A 20,268-nucleotide genomic window follows, 5' to 3' on the forward strand; every position below is an offset into this window, starting at 1 on the left:
AAAAAGTCTTTCATCCGTCAATACTGATAATCACTGCATTCAATGAATGAATTAAAATACTTTATGAGCAGAAAATGACTAACACTTGACACATTTGAAGCAAACATTCATAGCAACTATGTGTTCTGTCTCCAAGAATGTTTGCACAGTGCATAAATATAACACGATGTATAATGGACTTTTGTGATGTGATATTGCAGGAAATTATACCACAACAGACATTGCTGTTGATTGTTGTGGTTTGAGTATGAAAAGTGTGACATGGAACAGAAAACTGTATTTGCCCAAACACCGCTAACCTATTTTACTCTTTACCGACAATCATGTCAAAGAGCATTTGGAGAATCTGTGGATGAAAGTGCACTTGGTTGCACAAAATAACCTCGGATGTTGCAAGGGGCTTTTGCCTGGGACACACCATATGGTCAAGAATCATGAAGATGGAGATATCAGCTGCTGTTGACATGACATGACAACACTTCATATGCTCAAAGGTTTGGATGGCATGCAATGATGTGAAGTGTCATCAGGCACATGTCGTGTCATGATTCGTGATGCAAGGTTTTGGCTCAGCCCTAATAAAAATGAGATTAATTATGACAAAGTTATCTGCAGGGAGGGTGAGCTTCCATGTGAATAGCCAGTGCATCACTAACGTTGGTCTGAACATGGCCGCTGGTGGGTTGGGAGACTTGTCTAAATTTACTACGTACTAAGTGTCATAATACATATGAAGTGCCTTCATATGTATTAAAATGAATGAATGAATTCATCTTCTACTGCTTTATCCCACACACAAACGTGACATGCTGTTGACTCTGGTCTGTGATTGGATGGTCGTTACGCGGAAGTCCTGAGGGCTACCGTAATGACACGTATATGTTAAATGTCAGATCTGTCTGGTCCACAGATTTTGGACATTTCAGTTCGGAGCTTTTCCCCCCCCCTTCTCCCAGCCAGAGTGGGAGTGGAGTTGTGGCATCTTTTTGCTCACATGCGGTTCAGTGAGACAAAACGGGTGTGCACAAGATTTAGAAAGGACACAGACTGCGACAGCACAAATACCGGTGTTAACTCTGTTTGCTGTACTGTTAACCAGCTTCCTACGCTGTGTGATGAAGCCGTGACAGAGTGACGTCAGGTAGAACCCCCCTATGGCACATGTTTGCCAGCTTTATCAGCCTCTCCAGTCTGTTCATACTCAAACCACAACACAATTGCTCCTCCAACTGCACATTTAGGGAAAATTGACCTTTTTTCAGAGTGTTCAAATAAAAGTGCAGGTGCTTAAAATGGCTGTGTTTAATTTAAGTGTCTCAGTAACTCATGGTCGCGTGACACTGAGCCAGGCATGCACAATACCTAGACTGGGGCATGTTTTCGATCGTCTGGTTTAAATGGCTGTGCATCAACCCTAATCAGCCACTGTCATCTTGCAACAGCATACATGTGTGTTTGGGTTATGTCCTCAGCTACTCTGCATTACTCACATGGCTGCTTCGATTTCATTTGCATATAGAAATAATTCAACTCCCTTTGCTATAAACTACTTGCTACTGCACAGAATGACATGGCTCAAAAAGTTATACATCTCCGCTTAAAGCCCAGAAAGACACCTCTTCCCCTGCACTCTAATATTGCCAAGTAAATTAGTCATTTGGAGTAATGGCTTCCTAGAACTCCTCCTGCATCAGCATGAGTATAAAGGAGGACGAGTGCCAAGCCACCAGGATGTTCCAGTTCTGTTTTCACACCTCGACAGGATTCAACACCTACTTGACGAGAGTGCAACCACATGCAAACATGGTCTCCAACTGTGGATACAGAAACAAAGAGATCATTACACACATTCACACACACACACTCAACTCTTCATTATCATGGATGTTCTACTCATCAATTATGAAGCATACTCCAGGCACTGCTAATGATATTTTTGGAGAAGAAGCATTATCTATTGTAAGAAGGTAGGTGTCTACTTTGGAAATCAGTGAAATAATTTATTGTGTGCCACAGGCAGTCTAAATGCTGTCTGTTTCTAAATCAACTGCAGTGTCTCCGCAGGATTAGGTGATTTAGTCTGACCTCTAGTTTTGTATCCATTCAGGTCAATGATGCGCACCTATAGGTGATGACCAAGATGGACGTTATTGTAGCACTTCTGTGCAGACACTGCATCGCGTGTTGCGCGGTGATTTCATCAGCACTTTTGTCTGAGACTGAGCTATTCTTCAATACAAGTTATGCACATGACATATAATGCAGCCTTGCAATTACTGCTGCACAACTATAATGATGGCACTTTGACTGTAAATCATTATGCGTCAATATCGTAGTTTTGTGACGGGGCTTGAAGTTCACCTCTCAGCTTCAAAACAATCGCTTTCAATTTGGGACAATCCAAGCATCACCAAAGTGAGACATTGTGCCGGGTGAAGTAGGGATACTGTATTTCAGGGGGACAGGGAGAGACAGTGAAAGGCTTTGGTGTTGAAATCAGCAGTGTTGCTCGTCAGCTCCTCCGTAATGGAAAATGTATTTAAAATGGGGTCTACTGGATCTCATTTTACGAATCATTAATAATAAATTGCTGCCATCAATCCTAATGATGACGGGTCCCTATTATCAGGCCAGCATTTGGGAAACTTCTGTTGGCTTGGATGAGTTAATTCCCCCTTTTCCCCTTACATAAAACATCTGTTTGTTTTCTCCATAAACCGTATTATATAAAATAAAGGACTTTCGGGTCTGTGTCCCCGCTGGCTGGAGTGGTGACCCATTCAACCTCTGCTTGCGGTCGGCATTGACGGCTGATATAGATGAGGTGGAGAGCAGAGAATGCTAAGCTCAAGGCAGTGTCCACACGCTGTGTAGTATACTGTACTACCCCCACCCCCATGTAGGGACGGGGGTTACAACCACAATAGCTGAGTTAAAGATCCATGACTGTACACGCTCCAGCCATATACCACACTAATAGAAGAGATTATTTGGAGCACTGAGGGCATTACGGTCAGATGATCATGCGTATGTCCTTGAACAACATCCATCAGTCATATTTTTTCCTTCGCTTTATGCCATATTTATGGGCATGCGTGATATGCAGTCAGGGCCAGGATTTACTTCCACATGCATAGACATGCAGGTAGGTCAGTGCACATATAGGCGCAAGTCATCACAGAGCAGAGGGCAATTTATGAAGTTTAGAAGCAGCATTATCTTAATTTGTCATGATAAACAGGGGCCGGGTTCCAAAGCTGAAAAAGATATTTGCCCAGCAGGATAGTTCATCGGAGGAATGCTTATGGGCTTTTGTGGGAGTAATGATATATTACCAAGCTCTAACTCTGAAAAGAAACCAAGTGAAAGAGTGTTGACTTAATTACATTAATGCTGTGATTAAATAGCAACTCCGTTCACAGCCAAAATATTCGGGGTGTGCTGAAAGCTTGTTCAACATTAGGATTAGACAGAGGAATACCAATGATGTTAAGTGGAATCATGATATCTATTTGTTTAATCAACGGCAGATGTGTAAATTTAATTTCTTATTACTAATGGTGAATGCCAAACGTCCTTGTGGAATTTGTTTGAGTTGAACAAGTAGAACTATACTGAGTGACTTAGACTTGTTCTAAAAGGAGTTTGCATTAGAGGAGGAAGAAAAACAGATTCATGTCCGCCATTCATCACCTGAATCAACGCAGCAGTTCCCCTTAAAAGTGAACATGGAACGTGGTTGGAAGTCAGTTTGCTCTGATGTTGCAATTTCCAGCGGCAGCAGCAGCACTCAAAGGGAGGCGAGTTGTGCTATTATGGGCAGCTACTTCTAAAATACCCTGACCATGATCTCCCCCTCGTCTGAGGCAACAACTGTTGCTGTTATTGTCTGTTATAGTTGAAAACAACATAAAGATGGCACTGCCCCCATAATGCACTCAGTCATAAGTGTTTGGTTAAACATTTATTTTCCTGGTGAAAAAGTTAAGTGTGCTGCAGTACTGCTGCCTCTGCTTATACTCTTGCTGCTTCTGTAGTATTCCTGCTTCAGTACTTGAAAAAATAAAAGTCCTGCAATGTATTATTGGTGTCTAAATTGATGACTCATCCACAGAGCAGCAAAAACACTTGTAAAAATGTATGATCCTATTATCAAAATTAATTTTGCAATACCAACTGGAATGAATCATAACAAATGTCTGAGTTTCAGTCACATTGCACTGCACTTCTGAACCCTTCACTTTTTACACTTGTTTATATTGTAGCTGTACTTTTTAAATAAAAAATTAAAAAGATAAGTTTATAGGTTTTCTGTAAATTTGAAAACACTAATTCATCTTATTCAGAAAGTCTTCTGACCCTGAACACATCTACTGCATAGAGGTTCTTTTTGCAGCAATTAAAGCTTTGTCATCTTATAAATCTCTACAAGCTTTGATTAGACAGACAGATGGCCTGTGCACAGACTGTAGAGTCACTGACTAAAACCCTGCTTCCCCAGTTAATCAGTTTAGTGCAACTCTGGTAGGATTCCTCAAAGCTTTGGGGAATATTTATACCTTTGACCTGATCTGTCCCTCACCACAGTTTTATAGCAGAGGTCTACAAAGAGATCCTTGGGCTTGAAGGCTAATCTTGACATGCAGTGTGATTTGTTTTGCAATGCCACTGAAAGGCTCTGAACTGTTTCAATCTTTCAATATGTTTTACTACTTACAGTATATATTTAAAATGTACATTATGCAGTAGAATTTCATACATGTCATCATGGATCATTGAAAGTACGCTTAAAGGGAACAAAACGCACTACTTGCTAGCACTGTTGCTGTTGCCGCTGTCTAATCTTAAAACGGCTGCGTGGTACTGCACTGATTTGACAGTGGTTTGAATGTAACAGTTATTTGCTTATGTTTAAACGTTGCACGGTACAGTTTTAAGTCTACAATGAAGTGCAGAGTGAATGGACCACATGTGCTATAGGTCAGTGATTACCATATAGAAGCCACAGTGTGCCAACCTCCAGCACAACACATGCACACGGTCTGTTTGATAAAAAGTGAAAGGGAACAATTTCTTCCAGAGCCCACTCTTCACCTTCTGTGTGAACAACTACTGCTGATGGAGCTCAAATAGTCAGATAAGGGAAGTTTACCTCCATATTTCATTTCAGTCTGCACACTCATCTTTAAAGTCTGATAAGTCTCACCATTATTCATCTTATCTTGATAAATATCACTACCTGCTGCAGCTTCTCCCTCCATCTGACCCTCCTCCTTATTCGGGAAAGCTTTTCTCTGTTGTTGTCGTTGTTTCCTTTCTTTGAAGAACAGTATCTGTCCTTCCCAATATAACTTGACACACATTTGCAAGTATGCACGTCTAAGTTCATCTCGAGCCAGCCCTGGTATTTCTCAGCTAAATAGTGAACCCTCTCTTCAGTTTCTCTTGACAATATGACGACATTGGCAGAGGAAAAATATGCCTCATTTAGTGAACTGTTCACACTGAAATGCAAAGTAAGTCTCCTCAGAATTTGGAGTGTTGTTGCTGCTCAGGCAAGTACCTACACTTAAGTGGTGGTGGAATAGTCAGCCCAGATACAGCGTATGTCAGGCATCAAACTCTGGAGCACACAACATGTCTTACATTATTCATGGTAAGACAGTTTGCATCTGTATAAACCTGCAGGCCTCCAGCAACTTGGTCAAACTACTGTAGAAAGTTTTCAGTCCCTCACATATGATTATTATGGGAAGCAAGCGTTAGTCCACTGTGGTGCCGCAATGTGGGAATATTGACTTGTTACTGCAGTGTCCTCTATGTTTCCCAGGTATTAAAGTGTTTATGTTCCTGAGAGCTTATCTGTTAACGTGATTGCTTTATTGTCAATCAGCATAGTACCCTAAGGAGAGGCTAGGTCACTGTCTTGGGATGATGTGATTGGTTATACATAAAATAGTGTAATTATGCCTCCATGCCGATACACGTAAGAGGCCAGATGCATTACAGTGATGTTCGGTACTCGTTCTGTGTCCCTGATGCATTAAAACCTGAAAGGTGGCATTAAACTCACTACTTCCAGGGATGCATCTCATTTTCTCCCTCCCCCCCTCTACGTACATTTCACCGTAGTTAAATCAGATCAGTGTATATGACTAAGTGGCATAGAAATTGTACCATAAGTCACCAGACGTGGGCTTTTATGGTCAAGACCTTTCAGTACTGCGCCCACTGCTGAAGAAACAAACCTAGAGGAAACACTGACCGTACATGAATAAATCAGTTAATTTTAACCATTTCACACCATACCAGCATAAAAGAAGAAGTTATCATATAGACATTGTATTGGGAACCCATTGAATTTTCCAGGGACCTACACACATCACCACGTGTGGGTCTCAGTGACTCACTACATTGAAAACCTATCGACATCACTGATATGGTGTTTTTTTTCTTTATTTTGTCTCAAAGAGATGCCACTCAGAGTAACCGAGTATGCGGTGTCCCTCTTTCAGTCATTGTGAACAGAAGAAAGGAGAAGAAAAGCACTCAGTCCATACTGGATACAAAATAATCGCCTCAAAGCAGCAGTAGTTGCCACTGCCGTCCTCCGCTCCAGGTGGATTACAGATTGGTTATTTGGACGTAATGATTCAAGTGCGGCATCTGCTCTGCCAACTGTCTCTTGACATGTTTCATAGACCACTGCTCTGAGGGTCAAAGTGCTGTGGGTCGTGCGTACAATAGGTTGTGTCGTCATTTGAATAAGGACATGCACTTTCAAGGAATTTCTGAAGGAATTTCTGAAGGAATTTCTGATCATTTACTTTCAACCATTCCAAAAAAAATGGTTACATGTGCTGCACGTCTGTGTGTGTTTCTTTGTTTGGATCTTGAATAGGTCTTAAATTTGAATTTTAATGAGTGTAATTGTTCCAAACACAAATGTAAGCATTCACTGGCCCAGTGATAAACACATTTAACAGGGAACCACTCCAGAGACTATTGTGTTGCCTGGGTGATCTTTAATATTTTCCAGCCAATAATCAGACAGGTAATGAGTGTCATGGTACAAGCAAAATTAGACAGACACTTCATTTTCATATTTATTAGTTTTTAATGCCACTTTTCGCTCCAATCAGTCTCGGCCCCAGACAACCTGAGGCCCTACTGTTTTTGAATTGTCTCTCGGAAAAACCTAATAACCTTTAATCATTCATAAATTAATGTTTTCTGCCACGTAATAAGTTCTAAAGTGTCAGTGCTATGGCAGTGTCCACTAATCCATTAAAGGATGTGCTGCTTATGAAGCATACTAAATAATCATTGTGTAAAAAGCTAACCTGGGTGATCCCAGCAGAGACTGCCAGCGATTTGATTTTGCTCTGCAGACACATCTGGCAAGGACACCATTTTGGCCAACTTCAGAGTCTCCTACAAGAGGGAACCAATCACAAACAGGTTTGTTTCCCCTGGTGCACTGGAGGCAAGCTGAACATGATGACGACAGAGAAGTGGCGTCGAGCAGCTTTTGTAAACATTCAACATGGTGGCCACCGAAGAGCAGCTGTCTTTTGATTCGGCTCTTGGTTCCAATCTCAGCAACTTGCTCCCCGGGCAAAAGTCGCTGGGCGCTGTTACTAGAAAACTTCAACAAGCTCGTTTGTTGACACATTTCCTGTTGCTCTGCATACGCCATCTGTATCATTGATACAGATCCATCAAAACATGCATCACAGATTCCTGAACAGTTTTTATCACAGAGCCATAATCACATTGAACAGTTAACTCAACCCCCACACTCAGTACAGCACCTTTTATGTTTTTGTTGTCTTTTTTACTGCAGTGTTATTGTGCAATAATATCGCACAATAACACTGAACTATATATGCAAATGCATACGTCGGCATGTGAATGGATATATTTATTACATATTTGATTTATTTTACTAATTTATGAGTATCCTGACAGGGCACCTGTGTTTCGTATTATTTAGGGCTGTCAATAGATAAAAAAAAAAAAAACCCTAATTAATCTCACATTTTGAAATTGTTAATATTGATTAATTAGATTAGATTATTAAAATTTTGCTTGTCTTCGAATGACTAAATTAACGAGTAATCAGACAGTGTGCATTTCAGACACCATTGTTTAATTGTGTCTTCCTTTTTAAAGACAGAACTACACATAGAACTATCAAGCGCCAACCAGGTCATCTTAGAATAAAGGCCAACATGGATGACTGCCATCCTGTCCAAAGGGAAGTCGTTGGGCAGCTGCCAGCATAGTACGGGCAGAGTATCGGTGCCTGGAGTGGTTCATTTGCCGCTTACATTGGAATTCCTCAGCAATTAGTTGCACTGTTTTTTTTTTAAACAGTCAAGGCAAAGGGTTGCAACTTTCAGTCATTGTCAATAACTTGTGCCGTGACCCAGGTAACTTTTGTTTTATCGATGGTGCCGTCGCTCGGCTTCTTAAAATGACACCTTCCGCCCAACAATCTCTTGCCTCTCCATCTTCAGTCCCTTCTACAGTATCTGACTGACTGCAGGCAAGTGGTTGTTTCACGTGGATCATTTCCGACTTTCATGTTGGAGGTCAGCGCACACCAGAAGTAAACATACTTGCGTTAACTGTGTTCATTTATTTTAATCGCGTTAATCTCTGCTGTATGTGTTAACTTTGACAGATCTAATATTCTTACAATGACAATAAAAAATCCATCTACTGTATGTGTTGGTCTGGTTCTATCCAATTGCTTGCAGAGGCATTTTGATCTACATCTGTGATAACACCCGTTCCAGACTTAAACTCAATCTCAAATGAGATTTACATGCAGTCATGGCATTAGTAATCAAATCTTTGATCGAAATGTTGTTGCCATGGCGGTAAATATGTGTCAGCCCAACACTGCTCATCATTAAGGCACAGATGAAATACACAGATGAAATACAGATTTTCTTCATCCATGCTATGTCGTGCCACTTCTCGACTCGTATGGCAGACCTACTGCCTGGAGCAACAAATGAGTCACGTCAGCATGCATGCATGCAACAAGGTCTCATTGAAACAGCGCTAGCCCTGTAGCCCCTCAGGCAATCTGTGACCATGGCCACTGAATGAATCCATCAGCACTGACAGCAACCACACCATACTTATTATGATCAATGTTGCGTAAATGTGGCTGCCTCAGGTTTGGCTGCTCTTTGACTCTGACCGTCCCGTTACCACTGCAACACTTAACGCACTGTATGCAGGAGTCCCCAAAAACTGAATTAGCTTAGCTTCAAATCATTAGTAAACAATAAATGCAAGAAATTCTTATTTAAAACGTATTGAATAAATTGGTCCCGTCGTAACATCCACTTGCCACTCTAATCTTTAGCATGGTGCACAATTACAATGTCAATGTGATGTCATTTCAAATGTCACGCTATCTATATTTTTCTTCGAAATTGAATATTAGCTGAGTGTCCCTTCTGGGGCTGCATTAAACTGTCAGTATGATATCACTGTTCATGAGAAATACCTCATAAACAAGAAGAGCTTTGCTTTACCAACATTAGCTTCTTGTGCTGAATATTCTTATCTGAATTGCGCCGAGGCCTGCCGATGATGTGGAGCAGACTGCTCAGAGAAGCTGTGTTGTTATCTGAGGAAGCGTGTGAAAAATAGGTCTTTATTGTCTGATGTGGCTCTTCTCATGCCATGTCTTACCCCTGACAGACAAACAAACAAACAAACAAACCAGAGACGGCTGCACAGATTACACTTGGTGAGCGGCTGAAGAGTGGTGTCCAATGAGGTTGGCTGAGATTAAGACAAACAAGTCTGTTTCTCGTCTAACTACAAGCCCAGTTGTGACATTTGCATCCGTTCAGATGATTGTAAGTGACAGCTACCATGTTTTGGCCTTTACTTAGTGATATGCTATGGTTTTCCTCTGCTTTAATTATTCAGGTCTTTAACGGACAGAGTACTGCACCTCCCTCTCAGGCTGTTCATCGTGAAAAACGCATGCTATATTTAACAGTGAAGATAATAATAATCTCTACAGTATTGTAAAATATCCATACAGTGGTGTACATCAATTTAATACTTGGTTTATTAAACATATTTACATGATCTTTACATTCTGATACATTTTCTAATACTTCCTAACACAGAGCATTGACATTTAAAGGTGCTATATGTGAGAAAAGTATTTTACTAACACATAAAATAACCGTGATATGTCATCCGACATTGCATTAAAAAGGATTGCAAAGACAATCGCAGTCACCATTTTAAATACTACATTTTTAATACTTCATATTTAACATAGGTCATCTTCATAACTTATTTTAACAGATTTATACTATGAAACCTGTATCAACATGAAAACATGTTCATGGTTGAACAGTAAAAACAGTATAAAAGAGGAAACATTCAAGTACAGACACTTAATACAAATATAGTACCTTTAGTTGTATTTTATGCAAAACTGAAGTTTAGCATATGGTACACGCTAGCTAATATTTTACAAGTATTTCATGAATAAAAGTTACAAGGGGTCATTAATCTACCTCGTGATATGAGATGCATACCATATGAGTACAAGGCTCCTGCATACAAACCTTTATTGCATTTTATTCCCCTGACAGTATCTCTATAATTATTATCATGGCGTAGAACTGCATGTCAACACTTACTGTATTCTCTTTTTGCGTTCAGTACAATGAGCCCAGTGAGGAAATGCTGATTTGTGTTTTGAGTCATTGTAAATAAATGTAGACATCAATTTTCTTGAAATATGAGCAAAATCAATAGTGGACATGAATCATGTCTGCTTTGATTGTTAGTCTTGTCTTTTTGTACTATGGTAATCCAGTGCAGTCATTTCAGTCTAGTTTTGCACAAAGATGAAAGAATGACAGAAGTGGCACTTTGTTCTCAGTGTTTTTTTTTTCCTGAAGCATGAAGTGGACAATTTAGCGACGCCACTGACAGTAGTGTTTTTGTGGTTTGTAGACAAAGGGTCTTTAAGATGAATAACGCTGATTCAAGGTAAGGTTAGAACAAAAGACCTCATTTGCAAGTTAATGATTCCTAATCAGTTTGTGACATTAGTGGATGTTATAACAAAGGAGGAAATCTGCAGAGGGTTCAAAGCCAGTGAATAGGCCAGAGCTCAGATGTGATAACATTACAGTGACTTTAACATTGTGCTGGTTGAAGGTGAATGAGAGTTCACTCTTCAGCCAAAAATGTGGATACAAATGCATAAAAATACAGGAGCTGGAGGATCAAGCAACTGAAGAAAGGCAGATGTACAGATGTGGTCATGCCCTGCAACTCTAATCAGCCATCTAGCAAATATTTGCTGCTTGTGTTCCAACTAAAATCTGTTATAATGTTGACAGTATATAGCCATACGTGTGAGGATTATTCAAATAAAGCCTTTTCACCAGCCAGGCTGACGAAGCATTCCCAAAATCTTGAATCTGGAGAGAAAGATTTACAACCTGTTGTTAATTTCCAAATTAATTCCCAAGTTTTCTGGGATACAGTCTAGTCTTTTAACTCATTAAAGTGATGAATATTACATTTTCAAAGATATGATCTTATTCCGCAAAAGAGCAATATGAATAGGACCGGGATACACGCTCTTATCCAAACACATAAATTAATCATAATACCCCAGTGTAAGCAGGTTGTTGTGCAGCATAAATTACCCCAGTGAAATTGCATCATGCTAACCACAGTCAAAGAGGAGTTTTAAGGTTTAATGATTTTTCTGCTTCACATGTTCTGTTGGGGGGAAATGTTGCTTCCATCCCCGAACCTGGGTCGAGAGGAGAAAAAGAATGCCTCCATTAGAAGATGTACAGTGATGTGAAAAAATTAGGGTTTTCATTTACCTACAAGCTTTATTTGTCCCAACATAACCCATAATAGAAAACCAGCATATGTTAATGCATCAGTGGATATCCGTTGAACCCCAGTAAAGTGGATCATTAGGTAGTTCTTCCTGCAAATTACAGAATGTTGTAGTTTGTAGATGCTGTACCTCCACCCTTTTAACTCGGGTAACATGATTATAATCTAATCTGTGAGTCTGTCAAATTTTATAAGACAACGTCTTGCATGAGAAATCACTTTCATTACAGTTCAGTTAGCAGCTCATGCAAATTATATCGTTGTCCAGAACAGAACCCTCAAACAGATGGCCTTTCACAGAACCTGCACTCATTTTTCTTTATGACATTTAAAAAGCAGTAGACCTTGGATTACAATTGGCTACATTCATGAAAAGTTCAGATGGTGTATTTGACTGTTTACTGATAATAGTCCAGAACCCAAGTGAAAGCACTTTGGCAGGACATGTTGATTGTGTTGATTCACATCTTTTTCAGTGGAGTATATTTTCTGTCTTTGATCATTTATATAATAGTAGTTAGTGCACATATGTTGTTTTTTTCCAGATTTATATTATTGTCCAAGTATCATAGCCAGGTAATTTCAGCAGACCTGTCAAAATTAAATTTGACATTTGGAAGCTGTGAGGCATCCTGTCAGAATTCATCATAGCTGCAGTTTTCCACCGAGGTCGTTAGGAAACTGAAGTAACACATCTCATGCTTTATCAAAGGCATGGATGAGCCTTGTGTGATAAATATTGTATTAGATTTGGAGACCTATATGTACAGTTCAGACCCGGAGCTTTTCATGACTGCAGCACCAAGGAGTTGTGCATGTCAGGGCTAAGATTCTTTACTTTTTAAATAATTATCCATCATCCATGGAGCACCAGTCAAGATAAAGATGAAATGTCTGAAGAAATCTGACGTAGGGCGATGTCATATATCGTTGATGATAATATGGTATGCAGTGTTTGAGATAGAAAAATTATATAAAATATGTGAACATCTCTGAAGAATCTGAACTTTGAAGTCTAAAAATGAAGTTTTGCAACTGGTAATTTACACACATCACCTGCACCCCAGCTCCTATTGGATGATACAAGCTGTCAATCACATGGATGTTCAGTCATATATGCCATGCTCTATTTCACTCTACATGGAAACTTTCAAATGGAGCTCTTAGCAACCTGTGGCTGTTCAAAGCATTCTTTCTTTCTGGTGATCTTCAACCAGCAAACCCATAGAGCATTTTTCTGTCCTTTGAGAGTGCTTTCTCTCATCCTTCTTTCTTTTCTTCTTCTGCTGTCCTTTTTCTAGGTATATACACACACACAGACTGAAGCAGGCAAAGTTAGAGTAACTAGAGTAAACTGTGACTTGGGTGCTCCACATGCATTTATCGTTAATTTGCTTTTCTTAATGTCATGTAAATATGTTAGTCTGACTAAAATGGAGCTGGTCTTAGTTGGACTAACATTCCTGGATAACGCGATTCATAGTCTGATTACTCCTGCATGTATACACTCAGTCGGACTGGGGTCAGACTTGGTGTCCTGCGCATGCACCAAAATTTCCTCCCTGGTCTTTGACCCGGTAGTAGAATTAGACGACGTATAAACTGCAATAATGTTGATGGAAATCATATGGCAGCAGCGTTTTTCTTTGGAACCTTGCTCGATCAAATGTCTATCATCATTAGCATGTACAGCTGGTACGAATCATACAGAACCACGGTACGATCCATCTCATCGTCCATCTCGCCATTCCCTAACCCAGAGAGATACAGCGCCACCTACGGAGGCGGAGTCGGACATACACAGCCAATAAATCGATGTTGTCCTCTGGAGGTATACTCAGACTCGGCAAGTTGTTCGGTTGCCTGTCTTACTCAGACTACGGCCTTAGCTTGATTAAACTGTGTATGTCAATGTACTGAGTGACACTTATCCAGCGGCTACAAAACTTGTACCAGGTAACTGAGCTCTGCTGCTGAGCTCTGCCTGGATCACCTGCAGCTCTGTTAAGACTGCTTTGCTGAACAGCTCTGTTATGGGGACATTGTTTTAATAAAAACGTCATTTTGACCACTCTGAGCTGTCAGAGAGGAACTCCTCCTCCTGGCTCTATAACAATGAAATGGGTAAGGTTTGGTATAAAAGTAAAACAAACTGTAGACCCATCATGGCTCCATATAAACTGTACCATTCAGACCACAGTTACGCTCAAAGCATGGCACTATGTGCACAGGATAATGAAGATATACAATTTAGATAGAGTAGAATAGAAAACTAATTATGTTTTTTCAACAGAACTAATTTATCTTAAAAATACATTAAATTATATTTATTTTGTTGACTTTATTTTGACATACAATAATGAATATTGTTTTCCTTAAATATTGTGATATCATTTTAAGATTATATTGCCTACTCTATCTTCACATCACATATTCTTGTATTGTTTTTCTTCTGGTGACTGATTATGTCGTAATTAATAGCATGTTGTTTTCTTAATTTATAGGCACTAATGCGGTGCCCATGCAAAATCTGTTTTTGTGTGTTTTTAGTAATTGTTGGTTTGGTGTGTTTGAGTGCTCATGGTTACTATTATGAACGAAAGTTCAGTGACATTTTTATTTGTGTACGGTGGAAAGCAAATACTGATACTGACATAATGGTATACAATAAATATAGAAAATTGAACTACATGGTTGTATAACAGTTGGTTGGTTGTCATTGCAGAGCTGGAGTTCAGTAGGGTGACTGCTGCAGGAAAGAAGCTTCCTCTGAACCTGCTGCTTCAGGTGAGGAGAGACCTGTAACGTCTCCTGGAGGGGAGTGGGGTGAACAATCTGTGGTTGGGGGCACTGCGTTTGTTGTGTTTCTCAGCTTCACGGCGCTTTGTCTGACGTGCACCTTGTCTCACTCACACAGCACTGTGAGTGACAGGGGGAGTGGTTACAGTAGAGCAGCAGAATCCAATGCGTGCTTCTTTTAACGGTATATTTAACGGTATCTTTTGCATTACTTATCCAAATAACGTCAAACTTGGCACTGCACTCATTGGTCCCCGTAGCAAGACACCTGTCAAGTTTGAAATCAGTCGGACCATCGGTTCGAGAGCTATGCGAATAAAACCCACAGACAGACGGACGTCCGTGGAATTTATAGATTTCACCTTTTTGTTTGTCTGTTGTTGGGGTTAGGGTCACTGTCCGCTTAACTCTCATATTGTAAATTGGTCCCGAGCCTCCAACATAATGGGTGTATCAAGAGATTTTTACCCAACAGTCTGACTCTGTGCCCATAGTCTGCCATTCCAGGCACAGCATCACTTCAGATGTTAGAGTCGTCATTTGCCATGACAACACTGCAGAGGATAGAGCATGACACATCGTTGACAGACTGGGGAGTAAAATAGGCTTGTCTGTGTTGTTTTCCTGTCACTCTTGGCTTTTTTGCAACAAACATCTATAAAAGCCATTGCTGTTGCCTCTGGTGCAATACAAATTGCTTTGCAGAGCTGATAATGGCATTTCATCATGCGTCTGCAGATATCCAGAGACCATTAATGAATACTCCCTGGCTGGGTGTAAGAGGATGCACCGAGCCAACTGGTCAAATCACAGGCTGGAAATTAAACGTGTTGCAAAAGACTGTGATGGGGATGAAGGCATTTCACCAGTTCTGCTCCCAAACAGTTACTTAGCTGTACCAGTTGCCGTGCCTAATGCACTCAGTTGGCCTAATTATTTGAGAAAAACCCAAGTCGTCTGTTGCAGAAACTTGCAATATTCATGAAAAGCTGCCCCTTTAAGTCCTTTCTCATTTCACATCACAGCCTAAAACAATAAAGAAGAACGAGCCTCTTCAGCTGCCTACTGTTTTCCATAATTATATTAATCATTACCAGTTATGATAATGTCATTCATTAAGCAAATGAATGCATGAATTGGTACATTTTCTCTGTCCTCATTCTTGACTTTACACAACCCAAGTGGTTTTAATGTGTATTGTAAATGATGAAGCAGTTACATAGACATGGTTTGGAATTGATATGCAAATGTATGCAGAAAGGTGCTACAAAATCAAATAGAGGAGTCGTGCTGTGCAAGTATGAAAAAGAGAGAAATACTGTCTGCCATGTGAACAACAGAGTACCCAAGATGCTAGGCAGTGTGGTGACAAGAGAATAACAGAGAATTATGGAGGCATGAGGTTAGAAAATAGAGCCACTGTTCAAGCAACCTGATGCCAAAGCAAACAGCCACAGAGATGGCTAATGGCCATGCATCAGCTTGGCCTGGCTCAATATTTACGCAGCTGTGTCTGGCCTGGAGTACATCAATGCAGGTCAGCCACCTCGCTGACCACCGTCGCTCACCACATAATTTAGACACCTACATTATCTGCTTTGACTCAGGGCACTTGTGGGTGGGCTATTGTGAACATAACTGGACAGTAAACATGGCACTTGTTTCCCCACTGCTCAATATAGTCTATCTCAGAACTTGTATTTACTCTTCTTACTGCTTCATGATCCAGCTCCTATTTATTTTGAGTACTTTTATGTCAGTAGATATTTTTTTTCATATTAAAAAAAATCAGATCTAATCACAATGCCGGACACTGTTGTTAGTTAGTCTAACTTATTGATGTGTCATTTAATGTACTGTAGCTCTGCCATGTGTTTGCATCACATCTGTGCTGCTTCAAACCAAAATCCCAATGGAGACAAATAAAGAATGCATAAATAAATAAATACACTAAACTGGGAGTCTAATTGGAACATTCACCAAATCTTATCAATTATTTTAATTTTCTGATCAAAATAATTACTGCTCCATAAATCGTAAATATCACACACTCTGGCTTTATTTTACATTTTAGAGGCATTTCCTAAATTGCCTCATACAGTACATGCACATTTGCGGTGTCGCTTACTTCAGTGCAGTGTAAGCTGCAGTGCATATCTTTTGAATATAAACATTTCTAGTACATTCAAATCACTGTCAAATGAATTTACGCAATGTTGAGTAAGCCTCGACATGACTCTCTCACAGTGATGCATATTTTGTCATGTCTGCTGGAGGCAAGGTGGAAGCACAAGAGCTACACGATGCTAGTGATGTGAGATTTTACTACATGTTCAATAGGACCTTACAATAGTATTTTAAGTTCGATCATGATTTTGGTCTCTCATGAACATGATTGTTCAATGTTTACAATATGTGTTCTAAGAAAAAAAAAGGAGCCAAAATAATTCTTGCACAAATCAAGCGCTCCCTAAACAACTACCCGACGATGTGTCTACATGTGCTAATAAAAGCTGCAGCGATTTCCTTCACTGCAGAGCTCCGAGTTTACTGAATGCTGTGTGGACCAGCAATAATACATACAAGACTGCACTGCTTCTTGCTCTCTGTGTAAATATGTGTAGATGAGAGTGGGGAGGGGCGGAGTTCACAGGGGTGTTCTAAGGTATAGGTACAGGCACCTGCTCTAATATAAAACTAAACTTTCATTGTGTTTGGCCCTGCTGTGTTAAGAGTTGGAACTTCTTTGTTGTACTGCTGATTGGGATCACTTTGGAAAAACGCAAATCCCATTGAATCATCTGGTCTTAAAGCCCCTGCTTTAAAGGTTTCAGTAAATTACTGGATTGGTAACCAAGAACTTTGGGTTAAATGTTTGAAAAAGACTTAGGACTTTGTGGAAAACTTTGGTCAAGGAGCAGATTAAAGGAAATGCTAATGAGGTTAATTATGCTTTGTTAAAATTCTGACACACTGTCTTTAAATAAGGTAACAGTTCTAAATTATCCTTGACGTTTAGTCCAAAAAACTTCATATTAGTGCATATAAGTAGTGTGGAGGTGGCTGATTGCTGTCTTGCTGCCAACATCAAAGCTGTTGATAACAAGAAGTGAAGAAAAAATTTAGAGAGCAAAATGTGTTGCTCACTCTTATACGTGTGTGAGATGTACATTTGATGTCATAAGAAATGTCACACATGACAGGAGGTCATGCTTTTATATGAGCGAGTGAGCGCTTAATATTTAATGAGTGTAAAATAAGATCTTTCCTTGATAGATCCAGGGCTTCATTTGAGTACACATGGTAAAGAATGAAGCACTCTGGGGCTGAGAAACCAACTTGCTGCTGTGATCTGTTATTCCCTTTCTCTCTCCGTGGCATCTGTCATGTCTGGATGTCAAATCCTGCACACATAAGTTTCTTACATTGTATTCTGCTTGTTGGAAAGTGAGCTCATGGAGCAGCAACTCTGCAAACATTCCACAACCTTCTTTCATTCTGGTGGATTCTGACTGTGCAGCTGGGGTTTTTATTTGAATTGCAATGAAAGCATTTCCGTCCTATATTTGACTGTTTCAGCTGCTGTGAGTCAGATAATCAGGTCCTCGGATTCACAGTGTAACCATTGTAAGACGGTGGTGTGCAATTATATGCAGATTGCTTTTTGTCGTGTATAGAAGTTCCACTCAATAACTTGAGTGGAAAGTCAGGATTGCTCTGACTTCTTGGCATGTGCCATTGTGTGCTTTGAGATGCACATGCACTGGGCTGCCCAGTGAAGACCTCTACAGTCTAAACAATATAAATAATACATTTCTCTATCATTATGAGCTATTCAGATGTTCCCTACCTGATATTCATATTTCAAAAACCAGAGGACCCCTCATATTCATTTACAGTCTGCTGCTGCATTCCATTTAATTTTCCCTATCTCAATAATGCTACTCCAGTCTGGTGAAAGCTTAGAATTATACAAAACACAACAAACACAGATCGTTATAATCAGGTCATTCATCTGTAATTATGGTCACTGTAACTGTCTGTAACTGCATCTTAACTTAGCTGTAATTGTTGAATTTTTCTTAGAGAAAATTCTGAACCAAAAAGGCTCTGACCTTAACAACCCCCCATGGGAGTGGCCGGTAAAGTAGCAGCCTCAGGCATGATCAGACATGTTTGGCCTGTCCCTGTCATTATTTCTCAGACCATCTGACATGGCCTCACCATCGGTCCTTACCAACAGACACCTAAGTTCACCTGCCAAGAGTTGTTGCCCAAGGTCACATTTAGCCTCAGGTTAACATGGTGTAGTCCACTAACACTAGGCACTTCCAGCAGGCATTCAGCCTTCTGCTGCACAGTTGTTAAAGTTATTAAAGTTTTGCCACAGTGGGCTTTAAATCAAATATTAATATGTTTTGCTTTTTTTTCTGTTCTTTTCTTTAATTGGTTTGAGTAGAAAGGCGTCCCTTTCGTTAGACTTTGTGACTTTTGAAAACATTTGCAGCAAAGTTTTGATTTCTTGAGTAGTCAGTGTTCAGTGAACATTATTTTATTCAAGTCAAAATTTGTATCAGTTCCCCAAGTGGCTATTTTTCTGTTATTGACACATAATCCACATCCACCATAATGGTCAATTCTTATGATCATGCAGTTTTATAATTATTTCTCTTCTTCTTTTGGCTTTTACTCTTAGGGGTTTCCACCGCAGAACATCTGCTTCCATCTTGTCCTCTGCATATGACCAAAACATCTCATCCTTGCCTCTCTTACTTTATTTCCAAACCTTTCAACCTGAGCTGTCCCTTGATTATGCACATTTCTAATCCTGTCCATCCTGGTCACTCCCAATGAAAACCTCAGCATCTCCAGCTCCGCCACCTCCATCTCTGCCTCCTGTGTTTTACACTGTCTCCAAGCCATGCATCATTATGAAAGATATGATTACTTCTTATTCACTTTATTGGAACACATCCAGAAAATATGTTTAACATGTACAGTACGCAGTTTTAAATTAACACATTTCCCAGAAGAAGAAAAAAAACAACCTGTACAGGTTAAAGGGTTAACTGTTTAGTGTGACCGTCCCTTAGGCCAGAACAATAGCACGACCCTGGTGACTGGTCCGTAAATATTTATATTAAAATATACTGCACATATAACCACACAAAATGCATCTGTTTCATGATGGATCCCAGTTGTCAACTTTGAATTTCCATTAAAGAAATTGCATGTAGAGGACAATGCAGCACATCTACTTGCAAACCCTCACAAATTTACTTTTTTGTTGATTTACTGGAAAAATGACCAGGCTGTTGCAGCATAAGTAATTTAATCTTACTGTATTTCACTACATTAAATGCATAAAGACGGGGATGAATTGACTTTGCATCACTTCATTAGGTTCATAAAAACCTAATCTATTTAGATGCATTTGATTGCTGACAGTGTATTCAGATGTGTCTCTGTGCTAGCACTCACAAATATCATGAACGCTTCTCACAAAGTCATCATTTTTTCAAACCAAACAAAACTGTCAACTTTTTGTTG

This window comes from Solea senegalensis, linkage group LG12 (genome assembly GCF_019176455.1).
Source record: "Solea senegalensis isolate Sse05_10M linkage group LG12, IFAPA_SoseM_1, whole genome shotgun sequence".
Classification (NCBI taxonomy): domain Eukaryota; kingdom Metazoa; phylum Chordata; class Actinopteri; order Pleuronectiformes; family Soleidae; genus Solea; species Solea senegalensis.